Source organism: Pararge aegeria, chromosome 16, assembly GCF_905163445.1.
Source record: "Pararge aegeria chromosome 16, ilParAegt1.1, whole genome shotgun sequence".
In the NCBI taxonomy this organism is placed as follows: domain Eukaryota; kingdom Metazoa; phylum Arthropoda; class Insecta; order Lepidoptera; family Nymphalidae; genus Pararge; species Pararge aegeria.
The window spans coordinates 7,611,241-7,632,969 of record NC_053195.1 but is presented as its reverse complement, the minus strand read 5'-3'; positions in this window follow the sequence as shown (position 1 = coordinate 7,632,969).

Sequence of the window (21,729 nt, the reverse complement as noted above, 5' to 3'; positions counted from 1 at the left end):
TATATCCTTGTGCCAAATATCATCAAGACCAGTTCAGTGGTTGTCATCTGCAACAAATAACAAATAATAAATAATCATCATAAACGAATAAAAATTAAACTTGGAGATTTAGTAATAAGAATTTGATATACCTTTTATTTATTAACAAAGTTTACATTACTTTAATTGTCTCCTTTAGGAATTTTTACTTATCTCTGACATATCACCTGGACGCGTTGTAATGTTTTATCATGACAAACTATGACAACATCAGTAAGCGAAAGGCCCGATATGCTCAACAGCACAGGAATATATATATATATTCCTATCGTATACTTCTTTTAGACCGTTAAATAATGACCGTAAAATAGACATTTTTACCGTAGAGCACATTTTTCATCGCCAAATAATCTCTAAAGAATAAATGTGGAATTCAAAAAAAATTTTTTTTGTTCATCAAGTGAATGGTCTGTTGCTGGTAAAATCGGTCTGTAGTCAGATAAAAAAGTATATCAACTCCAAATCTTTTCATACAATCTCTATCTCTATATCCACGTAAATTTTAACCCTTACAATACACACTTGAAGCTACAATTATCTGTTTGCAGGCAAATAAGGCATCAATTAAGCTTTCCAGGAGTTTGTTGAGCTCTTTGTACGTGTGGCCGGTAATAAGGGTCATTATTCGTACTGTTATATAATAGATTAACTGAATACTGTTATTTGCTGTTAACTAGTAGGTCTAGTGGTTTTCATATTTGACTACGGATCTCGGGATTCTAGGATTAGTTCGAACGAGATTTTGGTTTGGTACTCGGGACGGCCGAAAATTGTAATATATAGGATTTTTCCTCACATTAAGTTTGGTTTGGTCTTGAAAAACATCAAGTACGTATAGAATACTCTTCCACATTTGGCTTTGCGAATAATTGTGTGCATTTTCACGTATATTATTGTTCTAAACAGGTTGCTTCTTTAATAGTTTTTAAATGACAATGTGAGATGGTGATAATAATTTATTGCACGTATAACATACAGGAAAAGAAACAGTAAGGAGTTTACAGTACACAACGTAGACATGCAAAGGCGGCCTTATTGCTGCAAGCAATCTCTTACAGGCAACCTTTGTAGTTAGGACTAACAGCAAGAGAACGGGATAATGCCAAGATATCATGAATGATGATATGATGATAATGAGAGATGAGGTCTGTGCCCAAAAATGCAGTAATAAGCTCAAGATAGAACGTAAATAATGTACGACTAATAGCTGTGTTTCAATTTTGTTTTCTAAGCCTTTCAGAGATTACTTGAAACCTAGTGATAAAACCGTCTTTTGTATACGACTCCTTTAAATTTATGTTTTCCTGTTGTTTTTTTTTGTGGTTTAAAAATAAAGACTATTAATAAACAATCGAAATTCTCTTAAAACGATAGCTTTCTATAAGAGTGTCTTTCCTATGAGATTTATAATATCGCCCAAATGATGTTACTTGTCAGCTAGATAATAAACCAACAGTTTAATGGGTTTATAAAATTAGAAGATTGCACAAATGACGCTTAATTTTATTCGTAAAATACTAAGCTCGATTCCACTTAATATCCCAAAAAACAATCGTAAAACTTTTTACAATCATTTTATCGTTTTTTAAATCTAAAGCCCGGGCAAAAGGCACTCTAGTATGAAAATACTTCTAATTAAATACAATAAAATGCAAAGCAGACAATAAAGCAAACAAATTATAAAAGCATTATCAAATCGTTTAGAACATTAAAATTCTATTGTAATTTATCAAGAAACTCGCCTTCCCCTTTCTCTAGTATTATCTTAACAAACTTATACGTGCCTCTAATTTACGCATTTAAAAAAAAGAACAGCCATTATCCCGTAGCGATACAGAGCATTTTTGTAATCGTATTTATTTAATGAATGGAAGAAGACATTTGGTTTGGTGTAATTGGCGTTAAGTGTCTGTTAAGTTATAATGAAACTTAAGTAGATAGCATCCGTACACGTTGTATTGTACACGCAATTAGCACTTATTGTATGTAACATGGGTGTAATTTCACTGGCAGGGTTCGTTCCGTACAAAAGTATAATTAAAGGTTATTGAGGTGTACAATCATTGTACTCAATCGAAATGTTAATTTATCATTTTTGATATTTTTTGATGTTTTGGGTATTTTGATGTCTTCTCTGTGTGCCAATCGAGTAGAGAATAAAGCCTAACTTTATTCTCGACTCTGCTTTAATAATCATTATCATTATCAGCCCATTATAGCCCAATACAGGCTACGGGTCTACTCTCTGCTTTGGAAGGGTCTGTAGTCCACTACCAAGTGCTGATTGGTAGACTAAATACGGCTTTGAGGTCATTATAAGAGTTTTCTTCATTGTTCTCAAATGTGTGTGAAGTCTGACAATCAACACTGGGTCAGCGTAGACTGCGACGTAAACCCTTTTTATTCTGAGAGAAAACCCGTGCCCTGTAATGTTAGAAATGATAATGATAGGTTTACCAGCAAACTATCACCCAGTTACTTCTAACAAATTGAAAATTACATCAAATCAGCCAAAGTCTTCTACGAGACCCACAAGATCACACCTCAGCTAATTAAGAAATGTCAAAAAGAGTTGAGAACAGAATAAGTATAAATCTAGAACCTTCTGCGACTATGCCACAGCATCATTCTTTATAAAAGAGAAGACATTACTATTCAGTGTTTTCTTCTTTTTGTGTCTCTGCACTACTGGAGGTTGGCCGTCAGCTCAGCGAACTTCTCGCGGTCTTGCGCCAAGCGAAACAACCACGCTGACAATATTTGTCCATTCACGGATGTTGTCAAACCAGGACTTTTTCCTTCTTACAACGCGTCGTTTGCCCTCTACTTTACCCATCATTATGAGCTGAAGCAGTTGGTATCGCTTATGTCTCACACGTGGCCCAGATATTCGACTTTTCTCTTTTTAAAGATTTGCAAGTAACTCACGTTGGAAACTCTCGTAGCACCACATCTCAAAGGCTTCGACACGTTTCTACTTGTCGGCTACTACAAGGTAGACTTACTTATCAGTAAGATGACCTTGTTGATTGATTGGTTCCCTACCTTAGTTCAATTATGAACTAAGGTTTTTTACCAGCTAGAATAATGAAATTTGGCACTGTCCGATTGACTAGGCGAGCAGGCTAAAATTTGATAACCAGACCACTAACACGCTTTAAAGCACCATGAAAATTGGGAGGCCTCTGCCCAGCATTAAGACATAAACATATGGAGTATGATGACGATGATCGTAAATCAGTAAATAGGTTTTAAAAAAAACTAGCGATGATCGTAAAAAGTCATAAAAGGCGTCTATATACATATTCAAAGGCGATAGTCGTAAAGATCGTGTATATATATAATTCTTTAAAAAAAAATTAAAATAAACAAATTGAATTCTCAAATCTACACGTAATCTCAACAATACAAAATATAAAATTGTATTATCAGCACAAAAGTAATTGAACTACGCAACTCATAAGTTCGTCATTCAAAGCTAAATCAAAAATGTTTCTATTTTCCACAAAAGTATTAAACATCTTTTGAATTTAGAACACGTGCAAATATAGCATAGAGCTAAACAAAGGTAATTAAAAATCTTTTGATTGTAAATGGTCCAAGGTTGGCACACGTGTTTTTAAAAGGGTCTGGATAGAAACGGCGTCTGATCATTGAATCAATTATTTATTTCAATTGTAAGCGACTTAAATTACTTAGGAGATATTAGGGTGCGCACATACTTATCATACTTTAAAAACATTGCACCTTCACTCCGCTGCTCTCAAAAAAAGTGTGCACTTAACCAAAAACGTCTTTTTTTTTGGTATTTGCCAAAAAATACCTGCAGTAGAGCTTTTTTGACTAGGTTTGTCCGGGTAAGTATTATCGCAATGCTTATTTCTGCCGCCAAGCAGCATATTGCAATGCATATGTTCCGTTCGGAAGGAAATGGATGGTTGCTGGTATAATTACAGAAAAATGAGACTTAACGCCTACGCCTAAGGTTGATGGGCACAGGGCGGCACTTTTTGTGTTCCTTAAAGACTATCCAGGTAACATTGGACAGATTGGTCCTTCAATTACTTATAACTATAAAAAAAAAATGTATGCCGTAAAAATTACGCTTAATACCTACTTATAGTATTAAACTCATATATACACATTAACATTTTTCATCTTAAAACAGTGGTATAATTAATCTGTCTCTGTATTGTAATATAAAAAACAAAAAGGACAATGCTAAGCAAATTAAATTTATAGTTTGGTGTATAAAAAGTATTTTATGTGCGCACACATTGGCGGATTTTTTTTCGAATATAGAACTTAATATTAACTGAAATATATAATTTGAGCAGCTGCTTCCAAATTCTAAATGCAAAAAAAAAGGTTTTACCTTCTTATTTTTTTCACTAGTGTAGTAAACTGCAATTATTTTGAATATGGATTAGAGTTGCTGTGGACCGCATCTTGAAATAGATTGAAGAGCTGATCGCCGCCCATAATCGAGAATAAATAAAAAAATTAATTGTATCAGTGGTTTCTCAAATATAAAGCTGTGACAATCTGCCCAAGTTGCACAATAAAACAAAATCAATTTAAAACCATCGAATTGTTCGGAAGTCGATTAAAAAGAAAGTTTTTCGATTAATTAACGCTTATTTACATACTAATTTACAGGAAAAACGTCATTAATACTAAATTTCATTAAAATTGCTAATATTTTATCACAGCAAGACGACAAATCGTGCGACTGTGGATACTTTCACCCAACATCAAACAAGTAGCACTTCCTTTTGTATTTAAAATAATCATAAATAAATTTGCCTGCCAGACGTAATAAACCAAAGAGCGTGTTTACATTATGCGATTCGATATCGGGACATTTGAAATATCTGACATGTGTTTTTAACAGGTATTGAACATTTCCTTATATTCCATACACTGTAAAGCTTCTCGTTTTTGCAAAAAACTTCTTTTTTTTTTAAACTTATTATTTTAAGTTTATATTAATCTTCATCTGGCAATTTTATCATCGTTGATTTTTTACCAGGCATAGCTGCTTTTTAAACAAAACCCCAACTCTTTGCAAAAAAAATCCTTGATCCATTGCTACTTAGCTGCTAAGAAAGTACAACATATTATATTGCTATGATAATGAAGAATTACTCTTAGCTTACATTTTTTAAGTTATTGAATATAATGAGCGAAAACTCACCATGTCAAATTTGTTTTTATGTGCCTTTGCACATTTTTCTGAGCCTATTACCATTCCTGTAGGATAGTGAAAGATATTTACAGTGCACAACGCTTCAGAAAAGGCCGGTGCATTATGAATGTTTTAGCTACTTACTTACTTGTACTAATATCGTGTCGCATTAATTTCAGATCGGATAATATAAAAACGCCATAGCACAATAATCATCGCTCGTTTGACTCCAATATACCATTCACACAAATTCAATGGATTTTTGTGTTAATTCTTGTGTGAACCATTTTGGCACAGTTACCCCAAAAAAGTTAACAGTGAAAGATAACGATCCTAATTTAATAAATATTATAGAGTTCACTAGCATATGCACGCAACGCAACTTTTTACGTTCTTAAAAATATGGCATTTGACAACAATAAAGCATTTTCGGCATATAAAATTTAGATTAAGGTTCTCTAAAAAATGTTTTCTGGAAGTTTTTGAAAAGAAATTTCTAAAATAAAACAAAAGTTATGTTTTATTTATTTATGGTTGAACAGATTAACAATTGCACGAGCTTTATATTAGTAAAAAATGAACACTAAAGTAATCAAAACAATTTTTTTTAAACTTAATTTTTTCCTCCTAAATCAGAGTGAGGTGGAAATCCGACCCACCGACAAATAAATTATACTTTGTGTTTTATTTTCTGTCGGATTTTCCACCTTGAAGAAGTAATCAACATAAAAAAAACAAAGCACATGTATAATTTTATATCTCACGGAATGCCATATTGGTTAACTGGCTTCGTTCGCTTTTTTCACACATAGTCGCGAATATGTGCTAAGAGGTCACAGTTCAATTCATCTTCCATATTAGCCAACATTAAGAAACCACAGAGAATTACGGGGTACCTACGTACAAAAGTCCGTTTGTTATAGTATTGATCATATACGCGCACGTAGAATTTGTTAAATGTTTGAAAGATACATTATTAAATAAATGTGTGCAAATTAATATATTAATTAAAAACATGAACTTATAATGTAGATTCTACGCATTCATAAGCCTTGATGACTGTCGGGGTGCAGAAAATTAGTAATTAATTTTATGAAACACGTTAAAAAACAAATGAAGAGAATCTCTATCTATCAATCTATCATTATAGATGTTCTGCCTAAATAACTACGTGTGTGTTCATAGACACATAATAATTCACTTTTGTATACCTTATGCATCAGTTGGCATCAAACAAAACTTTCTACTTATTTTATAACATCACATAGTTGAAGAGTCAGTCAAGCTACCGGTGCTCATTATTACCGCACGGCTCTTTGTTATTTTGACACAGGAAGTTATTAAAGCAATTAACTGGGGCACGGCGGCCATTATCATCTCCGCGAGTGACGTGTTAATGTCAGCTGTAGTGTTGTGACCGTATTCAAATTGTAGATCATTGTAAAATCGTCCAGTAACTCGGACATTAAGTAAAGCAATTTTTTTATCGCTAGTTTTATAATGTAAAAAATCTTTTTGTTACTTTTTGTGTAAAGTAAATTTTTTAAACATACTTTACACTAAAAAGATTGTTTAAATTATTAGACAAGTTAGAAAAAAGCATGCAGTGAAGTTATTAATCTGAAATTATTTACTTAAAATTAGTTTGAAAATATTATATTTTAATTGTATTTCAAAATAAAAAAATACAAAAAATTACCGTAAAAATGTGTGTAAATAAATTATAGAGTGAGAGTATAAATACGAAAGTCTTCTTATAATCAACATCCTATCATATAACATGCTATAACCGCAATGTCATTAAAAATTCAAAAATTAATAGCGCTTATAAAACTTATTCTTAAAAAATACTAAAAATATTTATATTAATTATGTTGGGAAATAATTATTTATTATTAATAACGAAAAAAAAGAAGCCCCATATAAGGAATGTTTACTTTCACTTTATAAAAGATACCAAAGCTTAAATAATAAAAAATGTCCAATCCAACTTACTTTATGTCATAACACTTGATATTCTTCCATTCACAAATTCGTCGTTGTTAAAAAACCAAAACTATGACATTTCAATGGCAAAACAAGGCGACGCAAAGCGTATTCTAATAACAAGTAAAATAACGAGTTCAGTTTAACAACAATAGACTCGCAGTTCATCTAGAAAAATATCGAATGATATCAACAAAAAAACAACAGCTCCATACAAATATTTAATAGTGCCGATTCACGATCTAGACAATCTATTAGAAAATCAATTACAATTTTGTTTTGACGTTACAATTCACGCTTTCACATCACTACTCGATCTCAAATTATATCAGTTCTTTAATTTTCAATCGGAGTGACCGAACCAAAGCTACTGTTCAATCCCGAACCACTCTCTCATACACTATGGGCATAATTGATAGTCATACAGCCTTAACAATAGTGAAATCATAACGATGTGCTTCTTGAATTCATACTCTATGATGTTAAACATAAAACTCATTTCGTAATAGATGATTGGTGTAAAGGTATTCAAAAAGTAACAACCGAACTTAAGTTGCGTGGCTCCCGTAGTTACACCGGACTAATTTCTGAGACGCTATTATTGTTTCTCATGATTAAATTTCTTTTTTGCTGACAATAGACCTGTACCGTTCTGTGCTTTTTGTTTGTCAATAGTTTTTTGATACGTAGCTGTATTTTTAATAATAATTAGGTGTTAGATAGATATTACAGTTGGTTAACTTTTTACATGACGAAATTTAATGCATTGTTTTGTTTTTTTATGTGAGCAATTTACAGATCGTTTATAATTTTCTGTCGTGCCTACGCATAAAACAAAGTCAAAATCATTTGAATCCAGGCACCGGAAGGGTTTCAGTTTGAAGTATATGTATATCTGTGTGTACCAGTAATACTCTTCCATATTATCCAGTTTTCGCATAATTATTTTGTCTTAATATTTCATACGATTTAAAACTGGAAAAATTCAACATGGCTAACATTGATCCAAAAATACGTTAATCGAGATATTTTTAATTAGGTATCAAAGTATGAAAATACAGGTTTCGTAGATTTAAAACATATTTAGTTTATGCACGAAAAATAAAGTTGAGTTTTCGTGATGGTAGTTTTATGAAGCGTTGCGTGGATAGTCTTTGAATTTGACCTTATGCCTCTACATACTATTATCTATGCCAATTAAAATGTCAATCCTTAATCATATTTAATCTTAAAGGTCTCGGGGGAGTACCGATGGTTTAAGTTTTTTGCTAGTAGATAAATAATTCCAAGACGGTAAACAAATGGTACGGTCCGTGGTAGTTCCTATTTAAAGAATTAATTATCTATTCAAGTAGTTACATATCGATAAAAAATGTTATTAACGTACGTTTATTTTCATAATCATTATGTTTAATTAACATCCTCTTGCTGGGTTCAGGATTCCTTTACCATTGGTCACAGTGATATAAAGCTTAGACAGACAACGCTTCTTCAATGTAGATAACTCAAGTTAGTTTAGAATACTTTCTTATCTTTTCTTATTACACATATCCTTATCTTTTATTTGAGTAAGTACATTAGTGTTACAATAGCTAGCTATTGCCCGCGACTTCATACGTGTTTATTTTTGTTTAATGGAATTTAAGTGTAGTTCTACAGATATTTTTACAGTTTAATATTCTTGTAGTTTCTAAAAATAACTTTTTCGATTAATTGTATCTCTTGAAAGAACTGTTTAGTTTCGGTATAATTTTTAAATTTTTAAACTTCCAATAACTTCTAAATTTAATGGCCGATTTGAATTTAAAAAAAGTATTTTACTTCTATATAAATTCCGTTGGTGATAAAAGTATTTAATTGAATAAGAATTAATACTCCACTACTAATTTAACCCACTTTTGTTTCTACCGGGGCGTCATAAAAATTTTTTTTAACACAAAAGCTGATATTGTGACTTAACTATGATAGTATTCTTTGGCGTCTTTTTTGTTGATAAAAATGAGTACCTACCTACTTTAATCGTGTACATTACCGTGTACTGTATCATCAATAGATTTCTCGGCGAACGCCAAGTAACGAATTTTATCGGCAAAATTTTGCTTCTTTAGGTTACACTATTTCAATTTTCATAAGAAAGGAGGATTTGAAATAAATATGTTATCTACTGCCTATGTTACTTCGAGATAGTAAAGCTTTCTTTTAATAAAGAAATATTTAAAATCAATAAGCTCTTTCGGAGCCCATTCGGTACAAACAAATAAATAGAGCAATATTTCCTCTTTATAATGTTATAAAGATATAGACTATCTGTTGAAAAATATATACAATGCTTCGAAATCTAGGGATATTCGTAAATGCTCAATGAGTTGTGAAGGTCAACTTACGGAATGCTTTCGTGTAAATACTGGTGGTCTGCCAAAACTGTCAAAGAATAATAAGCAGGAATAATAGCGCTCGCCGTTTCACTCGATGTATCGAAAGCTTTTGATCGTGTCTGGCATGAAAGTCTTCTGCACAAGCTTCCAGCCTACGGGTTACCCATTAGTTTTTGCAACTGGATCGCTGATTTCTTGAGTGGACGATTTTTTCGGGTTGTCGTCGATGGGTCCTCGTCTGACCTAATGGCCATCAACGCTGGTGTCCCTCAGGGATCGGTTCTTTCCGCTACGCTCTTCCTGCTGCATATAAATGATCTGTTAAAACCCGGCATCTTTGGGTATGCAGATGACAGCACTGTGACGGCTAGATACATGTCCAGTCCACGAGCTAGTGGAGACGAAACTCTTGTGCTCAGAGAGGCCTTGGTGGAACGCGTTAATCTGGCCTTAAGCGAGGTGTCCGATTGGGGTGACACTAATCTGGTACAGTTTAATGCTTCCAAAACCCAAGCGTGTTTGTTTTCCGCCAAACGGAGTCCGTTCCCCCTAACTCCGACTTTCCGAAATGTATCTGTGCCAATCACGAATAGTATTGAGCTCCTAGGTATCAGCATTTCGTCCAATCTAAGCTTTGGACAATGCATCGAGTCCAAAGCTAAAACTGCTGGCAAAAAACTTGGCATCCTCAACAAAGTTAAGCGCTACTTCACGCCAGAACAGCTTCTAACCCTGTACCAAGCTCAGGTTCGGTCGTGCATGGAGTACTGCAGCCATTTATGGGATGGCTCTGCCAAGTACCAGCTCGATGCTTTGGATTCGGTGGATCGTCGTGCTAGGAGACTCATTGGCAACGACCTTGTAGTCAGTAGACTTCAAAGCCTTGAACACCGGCGCAAGGTTGCTTGTCTGGCTGTTTTCTACAAGATACATTTCGGAGAGTGTGCTCAGGAGCTATTCGATTTGGTCAAACCATCTCCTTTCTACCATCGAACTGCGAGGCACCGAAAGAATCTGCACCGTTACGTGGTTGAAATACCATCAACACGTACGAAGCGTTTTGCTTCTTCCTTTCTGATCCGCACCGCAAAGGCCTGGAATGCCCTCCCATCTTCCGTCTTCCCTGATACCTATAATCTGGGTACCTTCAAATCAAGAGTGAATAGGCATCTTCTAGGCAAGCGCGCTTCATCTTAGGCTGCATCATCATTTACCATCAGGTGTGATTGCAGTCAAGCACTTGTCTATATACTTTAAAAAAAAAAAAAAAAAAAGGAACAATTTTAAATTATAGACCGAAGTTAGTCTCGGATCCAAATAAGTGTCGGTCACGCAGGCTTATTTCGGAGCGTGATTTTTTCAACTCACTCCAAGGCCACATTAATTTTCAAAGTCTTTTTACTCGGTTTTTATTCCGACATAATTAAAGGAGCTCGGTTAGGTGTAAAAACTGGTGAGGTAATGACATTTTAATTGTCTGAGTGATTACCGCACGACGGACTTGTATACTGGGCATCATTTCCTCCGATGGATTGGAAGTTCTTATTGTCATATAAACAAAGCTTGGAATATCGGTGGGTTTTACACCATTCGGACGCCTGTACTGTCGCATTCATCCTGTTATTACGAATAATTGCATTACGCTTCGTTACTGAGGGAAAAAAGGCAAGTAGATATAATTGACACGTTACTCTCTTTGTACACGCCTAGCACGTGTTGGTTCACACGGCGTGCAATGGTTTTCTATAAGCACGTATGAGTACTAATATTACAGAGTAAGCAACCTTTGTAATATTGCTTAAAAATGTATTAGTATCGATATAAAATTAAGTGCCTTTTCAACAGTATTTTTTAAACTTTGCTTTTATAAATCAGATGTAGGTACGTAATATTAATAATGTGAGTGTATATTTAGTTCTGTTTGTGACCTGGTAACATACTAACTATAAAACCGATTTGGAAGTTTAGTTGATTGGTTTGTCTGCAGTTTTCTGAAGCTGCGTCCCGGGTTTTTTTTTATTTTTTGGGGAAAATGTAGCATTCATTGCGGACAAAGTCGCGGGCAACAGCTAGTATTATAATGAAATGTATAATTGACATCTACTTATACGTTTCGCTTCGGTAAGTAATGATACAACCTTAAGATTGGGTAGCGTGTTAGATGAAATTTTATACCATCATTATGGTGCATATTGGAAACCAAAAACCTAGGCTTTTCATAAATTTAGGTGAGATATTAACAACAAAGCAGTGCAGACCCTTTAGTTTCTCTATCACAAAAGGTTAGACTAGAACTCTCCATGTGTACTGTCTCCAAAATTGCCATGTGGCAGGCTACCGTCAGACAGGCGACCTTGCGATGCTCCACACTTCGATGTTTAACCTTTTTTTTACGTAACTAATAATATGATAGCATATATTGATCATAAATATCTATTCTATATACGTTTATATGTGAATTTTTGTAGTTAGTACGTAAATATAGTATAGTATGCTCTTATGTCTTTATATCGGCTTCGCAAGCTCGGGTTGCCTTTATTTATGATATGCCTTTGCAGCATAGCACTAAATATTATTACTGTTTTCTTTCTGTTTTTTCTTTTTGCGTTTTTTTTTTCTATTCTATTCTACGGAGCGGTGATGTCCTGGTGGTTGGAACATCGGCTTCTGAATCGTTTAAAGCGATTAAAATATCACTTGCTTCAACGGTGAAGGGAAACATCGTGAGGACACCTGCATGAGACGACCTTTGAGAACATTATAATGTTCTCAAAGGTTTGTGGCGCCCACCAATCCACACTGGTCTAGGGTGGTGGACTGCGGCTTTAACCCCTTCTCATTGTGGGAGGAGATCCGTGCCCTGTAGTGGGCCGGTAATGGGTTAATATGATGATCAATGTATTTCATCGATCTAGAACTCGAAAAGGAACACTTTTAACAGATGAATTAAATTTATTTATTTTTTAATACAACGAAAGCTGTCTTTAGGAACAGTCACGAGTAATTTTTAAATAATTAGGCTCTTGAAATGATGTTCTTTGTCACATAATAGTGTTAAAATGATAGGGTTTCGTGTAATTCTCGTGTCACCCTTTAACATCTGGCTCGGGGCTTAACGACCTGCGCTGCGGTGGGAAACGAAGGCACTTTCCACAACACTTGCGAATAATGACCTAATCATGTTTTTTTTATAACCTTCTTCGTAAATTAGTTCCACAACTCGTACTTGTTGATTTTTGGACCTATTTTTTGTTTATATATATGGCTCTGGCTGGCTGGCTCTGTGGTTAGCTACCACTCCAACGACAAAGACGTGTCGACAAGCAGTTTAATATTTCATTACGATACCGGTTAGAGATATGCATCGGTAGCGGTTAATATAACTGGTATAGGTTAATACAACTGCCAAGTGCCATCCCCCTAACAATTAAGCACGCTACCATCTAAAACTGAATCTTACCGTACTATCAAATCAGATGCAATCGAGGGCTATTTTTTATAGGAATAAAAAAAACATAATAATATAAAAAATGCGAAAGTGTGTATTGATGAATGAAGCAGTATGTAGTATATCATGTATGTATATCCAAATACACGATGCAAGCGAATGGATATTTTTTTTTACCAGAAAAGCTGCTGGTTTTCGCGCAATAAAAAAATAGCATTTATTAACTATAGTTGGTTTGACCGCTTTACATACGAGTATCTTGGTGCAAATTTGCATCCTAAGACGGCAATATGAACCATTTTACACCGGAAAAATAAGAGGTTCTAGTGGGATTTTGTAAACAAAGTCACGGGCGATGGTATAAGATAAAGAGCGTGCTAATCTCTGGAACTATAAGACAGTTTTGAAAATCGTATTGAGCAAATCTAGTAAAATAAAAAACCGAAAACTAAACTACAAGTAGGAGGGCGTAATTGGTAAAAGCGCTCAGGCCGCGATTGCCCGAGAGTCGCAGGTTCAAATCCTGTCGGTTCCGAAAATTTTTATATGCATTTTAAATTTATAAAACTAAACTACAAGGTTTCTAATAATTATGGTTTTGATCTAAATGATTTGTGCTGTAAAGAAAATTCCAGTGCATTCATTCGCTTGTTGTTTTGGAAACATTTTAAAACATTTACAAGAATTGCGAGCACAACACAGGCTTAACACCTTTGCCTCATTTTGATGGACACAGGGCAGCATTTTGTAGGACAAGTAGTTATATTTGTAATTGACAGACCAAAGGTACACCCAGAGGCGTTCCTAGGGTCTTGAAGTAGAGCAAGCGCAGCTACATATGGGACTAATTTGACTCATCGTATGGCCTATATTCGTTTCCCTGTTCTCTGACGGTACCTCACGTCGTAGAAATAAATTCCACCCTCATCATCTGGATGCCTGGTATTCTTCTACTGTTCGAAATACCAGATCATTTCTACCGCGCACTTGCAAACCGTGGAACAATCCCCCATCTGATGTGTTTCCTCAAAAATTCAATCTAGGGTTATTCAAGGGGCGGATAAACAAATTCCTTAAGAGCCGGCAACGCATCGGTGGCTCTTCTGGTGCTGCAGATGTTTATGGGCGGCGATGATCACTTACCATCAGGTGACTCACTTGCTCGTTTGACCGCTATTAATATTATAAAAAAAAGGTATACGGTTGTTGTTGTGCCATATGACAAAAATAAACTCATCTTTGAAAACCCTACGATTATGATCCACACGCGAATTGTGATTAGAAATTTCGATTGATAATTAAAGCTTTTCAGCTTCTATGGTAGTACCGCCACTGGGTACACCTTCTGGTGAGTGGCAAACAATCGCCTATAAACAGAGCAACGCTTCGCAGAGCATGCAAGAAGATGCATGCAGAGTTTGCAACGTGCCACTATGTGTCCATCAACCTCAGGCAAAGGTGTTAAGCCTCATGCCCCCATATAATATATGGATATGTCAGACAAAGTTTGATATAAAGCTCACAGGAAACCAACAATATTAATTACTCAATATCCTGATTGAACGGTGTGTAACTTACACTAATATAGCCACAAACATCTCATGAATGTTTGTTGCCAAATAACTTAGTGTCCACAGACGGCAAGGGCGGGCGGTTTACATAAGTAATTAACCGATAGGGCGGCAGATTGTACGGATTACCTCATTGAATGTTTATCTACGTGCTACGAGCTACGGCGTAGCTTACGTTGACTGTTTGTTAACCGACTTAAAAAAGGAAGGTGCTTTGTTTCTCCTGTACGTTTGTATTTTAGTTTAAATGCAATATTTCTTAGGAACTTGTCGACATATTTTGTACCAGGCTAAGAAAATGAATTTTGGGCGACAGGGGCGGAGGTAAGTGAGTTAAACAGACTTTCGGCGCAAATTCAAGCAGGATGCCGGTGAGATCATAATGCGTATCTTTGCAAAATATGCAGAGAAATCGATACTCATGCAAACCGACATGAGTCTAGAGATCTCTACCATAAAATTCGGTCCATTACAAAAACACTCTCCTCCAGAACCTGGGCTGTTGAAGACAGTAATGGTAGAGTAGTTACTGAACTAGACCTTGTAAGTAAGGTTTGGAAAAGTTACTGCCAGTCTTTGTTCCAAGACATTCAGTCAGACAAGTTTCCTGATACTGAACCTGGATCTGAGAACCAAGAACCAGAAATTCTTAAATCAGAAGTCAAGGCCGCCATTATGCACCTCAAGAATGGAAAAGCCACAGGGAGAGATTCAATACGAATAGAAACAATACGAGCTTTAGGTGATATAGGTGTCAATATTTTCCATACTATATGCAATAGGATATGGCATACGGGAATATGGCCGGCAGAATGGGGACATACCGTTTTTATTCCATTGCATAAGAAAGGTTCAACAAAAAAGTGTAGCAACTACCGCCTCATAGCACTTATATCTCATGCTAGCAAAGTCTTTTTACACATTCTCAATGAACGACTGAAGACTTTTTTGTCCAAAGAGATTGCACCTGAACAAGCTGGTTTTGTAAAAGGTAGGGGTACTCGTGAGCAGATCCTGATCGTACGCCAGGTTATAGAAAAAGCCCGAGAGTTTAACAAGCCAACTTATATTTGCTTTGTGGACTTTTCAAAGGCATTTGACTCGGTAAAATGGTCCAAGCTGTGGAATGTTTTGCTAAGCATGGGTACGCCGAAACATTTGGTTCATCTTCTCAGACGTCTATACGACAACGGAACTGCATCTGTTCGCACGGATGGCGTTTTATCAGAAACTTTCCATCTCAGCGCGGGAGTACGCCAAGGATGCATAGTTTCACCGCTCTTGTTTAATACTTACACTGAACTTATCATGCGAATCACACTTGAAGATTGGACGGACGGCGTTACTTTTGGCGGGTACAAGATTTCCAATTTACGCTATGCAGACGACACCACATTGTTCGCAACCACTGCCTGTCATATGGAGCAGTTACTTCGCAAAATTTTGGATTAATGATTAACCGCAGTAAGACCAAAATGATGGTTATAGACAGAGCCAAAAATAATTCGCCGGAAATTATTCAAATCGCGAACTGCGAGGTTGTCCAATCCTACGTATACCTTGGCGCTTTAATAACTAACAATGGTGGTTGCGTAGGAGAGGTAAAGCGACGTATGGCAATAACGAGAACTACTATGGAAAAGCTGAAAAAAATATGGAGGAACCGTAACATTACTAAGGCCACTAAGATCCGGCTTGTACAAACACTTGTTTTCCCCATATTTTTATACGCCGCGGAGACGTGGACTTTGCGAGAGGTCGAGAAGAGGAAAATTGATGCTTTAGAGATGTGGTGTTGGAGACGTATGCTTGGAGTGTCATGGAATGAATTTCGCACCAATATTTCCATTATCCGAGAACTGGACATCAAGCAACGTCTCTCAACATTAGTGCATAGCCGCATATTAAAATTCTTCGGTCACGTCTCTCGGAAAGACAGCAACTCCATAGAACGCCTTATTGTGCAGGGCAAGGTAGAAGGCACTAGAGCACGCGGTAGGTCACCCATGCGATGGACCGATCAAATCAAATCTTCAGTGGGAGGTCCCTTGCATGAGTGTACCAGACTATCTGCAAACAGGGAGAAGTGGCGAATGATCGTGAGGCGAGTAACAACTGCCACAAACAATGTCCCACCGTGATGACCACGACCACTCTGGCATGAGTGTTACGACAAAGAAGAAGAAGAAGAAAATGAAGGACAACAGGATAAAATCGAATGTTTGCGAAAAACCTTTGCAGATTGAAAAAAAAGGCAGTTTTTTGAAATGTGTAATTATCTTAGGTGAATATAAATATTAAAAAGGTATTAATAACCTAGTAAAACCTCAGTGGCTGGCCTTTTTTAGACTGCTATAAGATTGTTTGTTACAGTTAATGTCTTCCTCAACTCAAACTCTCAACTTTCTGTCTTTATCAACCCAATCGATTAATTCGCATTGTTGATCAAGGCCAAAATGAATGTTCTATTACTGGACATAGGTCGAATCTCTCTAAAGAAAAAGTATTTCTGCGTAAACCCACCATGCCACTCCAATGTGGGTTGGCGAGACATAACCATAATTATGAATAGTGATAAGAACCAAAATCGAAAATTTATCCTGCTCTGAAAGACACGGCGAAAACTGTGGCATTTTTCTGAATATGATGTAGTACTGAAATTTTTTAACATGATAAACTAATATCTTACCATTCTCACTACCCGGATATTGAACCTACAACATGGTAAACACTATAACAACGAGGCACCACACTCATTAATACGATATTTACAATCTGAGGAGTAGACATATAGAACTATTGAATGCTCACCGAAATTACCACAAACTTCTGCTATAAAGTATTAAAATAAATTGATGCCAACATAAACCACAGGCGATTTCCCCCGTTTATAGATCTGTTACACACAAACAACTTGAATAAGACACATTAACCAAGAAAAACAAATTACGGCGCTCCGGACTAATCTACCAACTTTTTTATATATTTTCCTCCGCTCGCGCCCATTAATACGAAGCAGTGTTTAATATCTGACATCTGTTACAAAAACTTTTATTATAAGACTAATCCATTGCACACATACACACACACACGGGAAAGTTATTTTTCCCGTGTACAACGTTCACACACACAAAAGTTGTAGCACTTAGTTTGGGAGTCCTTGTGGAGCATGAGGGTAAGTTACACTCAGACTGCATTTTATGCATCTTTATTATTTTTATTTATTTTTTCAAAAATAAACAAAAAGTTTAACATTCTCAATTAAAAACCTTTTTAATTGAGAAACCTTTTTAATTGAGAATGTTAAACTTTTTGTTTATTTTTGAAAAAATAAATAAAAATAATAAAGATGCATAAAATGCAGTCTGAGTGTAACTTACCCTCATGCTCCACAAGGACATAACTTATAAATTTTACCGTTACACACTGCGCCGTCGACAATCGGTCGGTCGGGTATAACTACATTCTAAATCCTAAAATTCTTAATCTTAAACGATTGCTAGATCATCATCAAAAGCCCATAAAAATCCACTGCTGGACTAAAGGCCTCTCGCAACGGAAGTGTGTGAACAAAACCTCCACGCTGGGCAGACTGATTTGTTGATCACAGTAGATGGTAGAAGTGGCACAGAGCACGTTACTAGTTCTCTGTCATATTCTCCTAGTACGTCACCACACAATAACGTCATTACCAACACATTACTGGCCAACTACAGGTTACGGGTATCCTCTCAGAATAAAAAGGGCTTTCGACAAAGCTAAGTCAACTTTAGCCAGCGGCTAAATGCAGATTGGTAGAATTCAAATACCTTGGATTATGGAGAACTCTCACAGGCATGCAGGTTTCATGACGACGTTTTTCTCCGACTTTGCAGTGCGTGATATTTTATTTCTTCCATTAAAAATGCACATTCCAAGTTAGAGGTTTTGAACTCGGTCCCCCTGAAATGGAGGCTGTATTTTTGGCCGCCGGCTATCAAACAGCTTGGCTATCAACTATAGATAGTGATAGATTTCCTTTTAACTTCGATACAGTATATCCAAATACAAACAATCCGGTCAAAGTAACAGATAACCTTACAAAAATAAATAAACCATACGTGACGATTGTGAAACTCGTTCTAAGAAATTAATACTAAAAGTATCTCTTTGTTATCGTGAGTATAAATTAAAAAAACTTGGTGTATATATAACAAAATTTAAATTGAAAAGTTATTTCAAGTTAAAATCCATTCATACCACACAGCATCGCTCGCCGCCCGTCGGCGCCCATTCTCATCTGCGAGTTCTTAATTAAGTTAGCTTATGTAACGAAAGATGCTCTCATTTAGATAACTTCAAGTTAGTCTACTTAGCGCGATCTCTTAGACCCTTTGCACATTAACCTGCGATTAAAATAAAATCCTTTTCCTAACCCACTTTCCCTTTTTTGGGAGGTGACCCGTGCCCTTTAGTGGGCATCATCCTCATCATATCAACCCATTACCGGATGGGTTGATACGATGATGATAATGAATACAAAATCGATGTTAGATAAATTTTGTCCAAACAAAACACATCATGTACCGAAACACTTTTTTTTATAAATCGGTTTATCGTGACACTGCACTTAAATGATCTTTAAAATGCTATAATATTCACACTTTTTTATGTATTTTTTAATGTTTTATGCGCAGAAGTTTATTGTTTTGAAGTTTAATGACACTAATCAAACTTTATACGTAGCACATAATTGACTGAAATATGGCAATTAAATTATGGTATTGTGTAGATTCTGTTAATATACAATTATGATGAAAACCATTTTTCGGTTAAAGCAATTATATAGGTTTTATTTTATACAAATAAACTTATAAATCAAAAATTAAATAGAACTCAATGATTCGCAGGCTTTTAAATACGTGAACATTAGGCCAGTTCCCGTATAACATGCCAGTGCCAAGTCTCAAACATTTGAAAACCCCTCTACTAGTTACAAACAACAGTTTTTCTAGGAATAATGGGGCCATAGTTAGAACTTAGTTTCACTGCTTTTGAGGTTAACAATAAAGGTGATATGACAGGCATTGAAACTAAGTACAATCAATTTTAGAAACATAAAGTTAGAAGAAATTAAGAAAAATATTGACTTTGAGCTTAAGGCAATGAAACTTAAAACTCTCTTGTTTAAGGTTCGGTGGGTTATTAAACTAAGTAACAGTGTGATGTGCTAAGAACCTTAATGCCTGCAAAGTTGGTATCCGAACCTAATTAGCGAAGTTGCCTCGCTTTATGAGGCGTTGTTGGGACCAGGTGCTTACCATTGCGACAGTAAAGTTTTAATCGAGTTTTGACTGTGCACATAAAGTGACCGTCTTGAGGACTTTCTTTTGTAATTATATCTAACAATATATTATGTTGCTAGCGGTCCTCTGCGACTTCATCCTCATAATATAAGTCTATCTTAAAATATATATAAATATAATATGTTTTCCCGGACTTTTCTTCCGGGCATTTAAAGGGAACAATGTCATTTTAGAGTAACTTTCACCGTTTACGCAAGTAGCCTATCACACATATAGATATCATCCAAAAAATATCTACGGTAGTTGTGTAATAGATCTAAAGAACAAATCTGTTATAACCTCTTCATGCTAAAATAACTGAACGGATATTTTGTTCTTGGGTCTTGTGCCAGGTATCTTGAGAAACGAATCACCAGATCTTAGGACTTGAAATAAAATACAAGACTGACTGAGACTGAATATTCTGAATTGCTAATCTGCAAAAAAGTGAAATTGAGTTTGTTGTGAAACAAATTACGCGAGCAGGGCTTGTTATACGATAAATAATAATACAAGTGACGTCAAGCGATGGCGCCATACGAGATCCTAAGACTGGGTAATCAACTTTTCATCAATTACAAGATACCAATTCTAATCGAGTTTTCTCATTAAGCACTAACCGAGCCCTCTTTATTATTGGAATAATACGGGGTAATATCGTGGCATAGTTACTTAATCAATTCCTTTGTTGGTGGATCGACCCCCTTGGGTGGGGCTGATTAAGAAGAATATTGCTTGATTACGCCCTTGAAGTATGACGTACAAGATGAGGTTAAGACGCTTTTCACTGGAAACGCCAAGGTAATTAATTACCATTCGTTTTCTATATTCAATCTATCTGGAATCTGTTTATAGGTGGCTTAGCTAAGTTGTTATTTTTTTATTGTAGGTATGCATATGGTTGACTTTAACAACGTTGCTAAGTAATAAATTTATAGATTGCTGATATACGAAAACAATTATCCATAGTAGTATATACTAAATTTATGAAATTGTAAGTGTGTTTGTTACCTATGTTCACAAAAGCTGTCCCGATCGTAATGAAATTTGACATAATGGTAGCTAAGATTCCAGAGACGGAAATACTTTTCATCCCGGGATATAAAAGAGTTCCTAAGGGATTATATCATTTGCTTTGTTGTATATGTAACCTATGTTTGGCTTAACTGCTGAATCAATCTAACGTATATAGGCAAAAGATCGATTGATTCAAGTAAACGGACAAAGAATACCTACTTTATTTAAAAAAAATACTACTAACGGCACGGCTACGATATACGCGGTCGCAGCCGCAGGTAGTACTGTAAATTTTAACGTATGAATGTTTGGTTTTTACACATTATCGGCTTAATCACTGAACCGCACCTATTGTTATGACATTCGGCAAATATTATTAAGTTTGCATCCCGTGGATGGATAGAAAATATTTATTTTATCACTCTAAAGCACTTCAGAACCGTCCTAACAGCATGGATTAAATAAAACTGATCCAAGACGAAGATCCAGATTGCATCCTACAGATTGATTTGATAATTTTAGTCTGGGAAAATAAACTATTCCAGCCAGATTTAAAAGAATCTAAATGAAGGCGAATGTATTTACTAACTAACCTTATGTATTTTTTAACATTTGAATTATGGCAATATATTATTTTCGTCGTCTAACATTATTATAAAAATGATTATCATTACATACTTTCTATGAATCCCCACTTATATTCTGTGTGTTTACTAAAAATATTTACTTACTAAAACGTGTGGTAAATAGATTTTATAATTCGAATTGACAATGTACAATA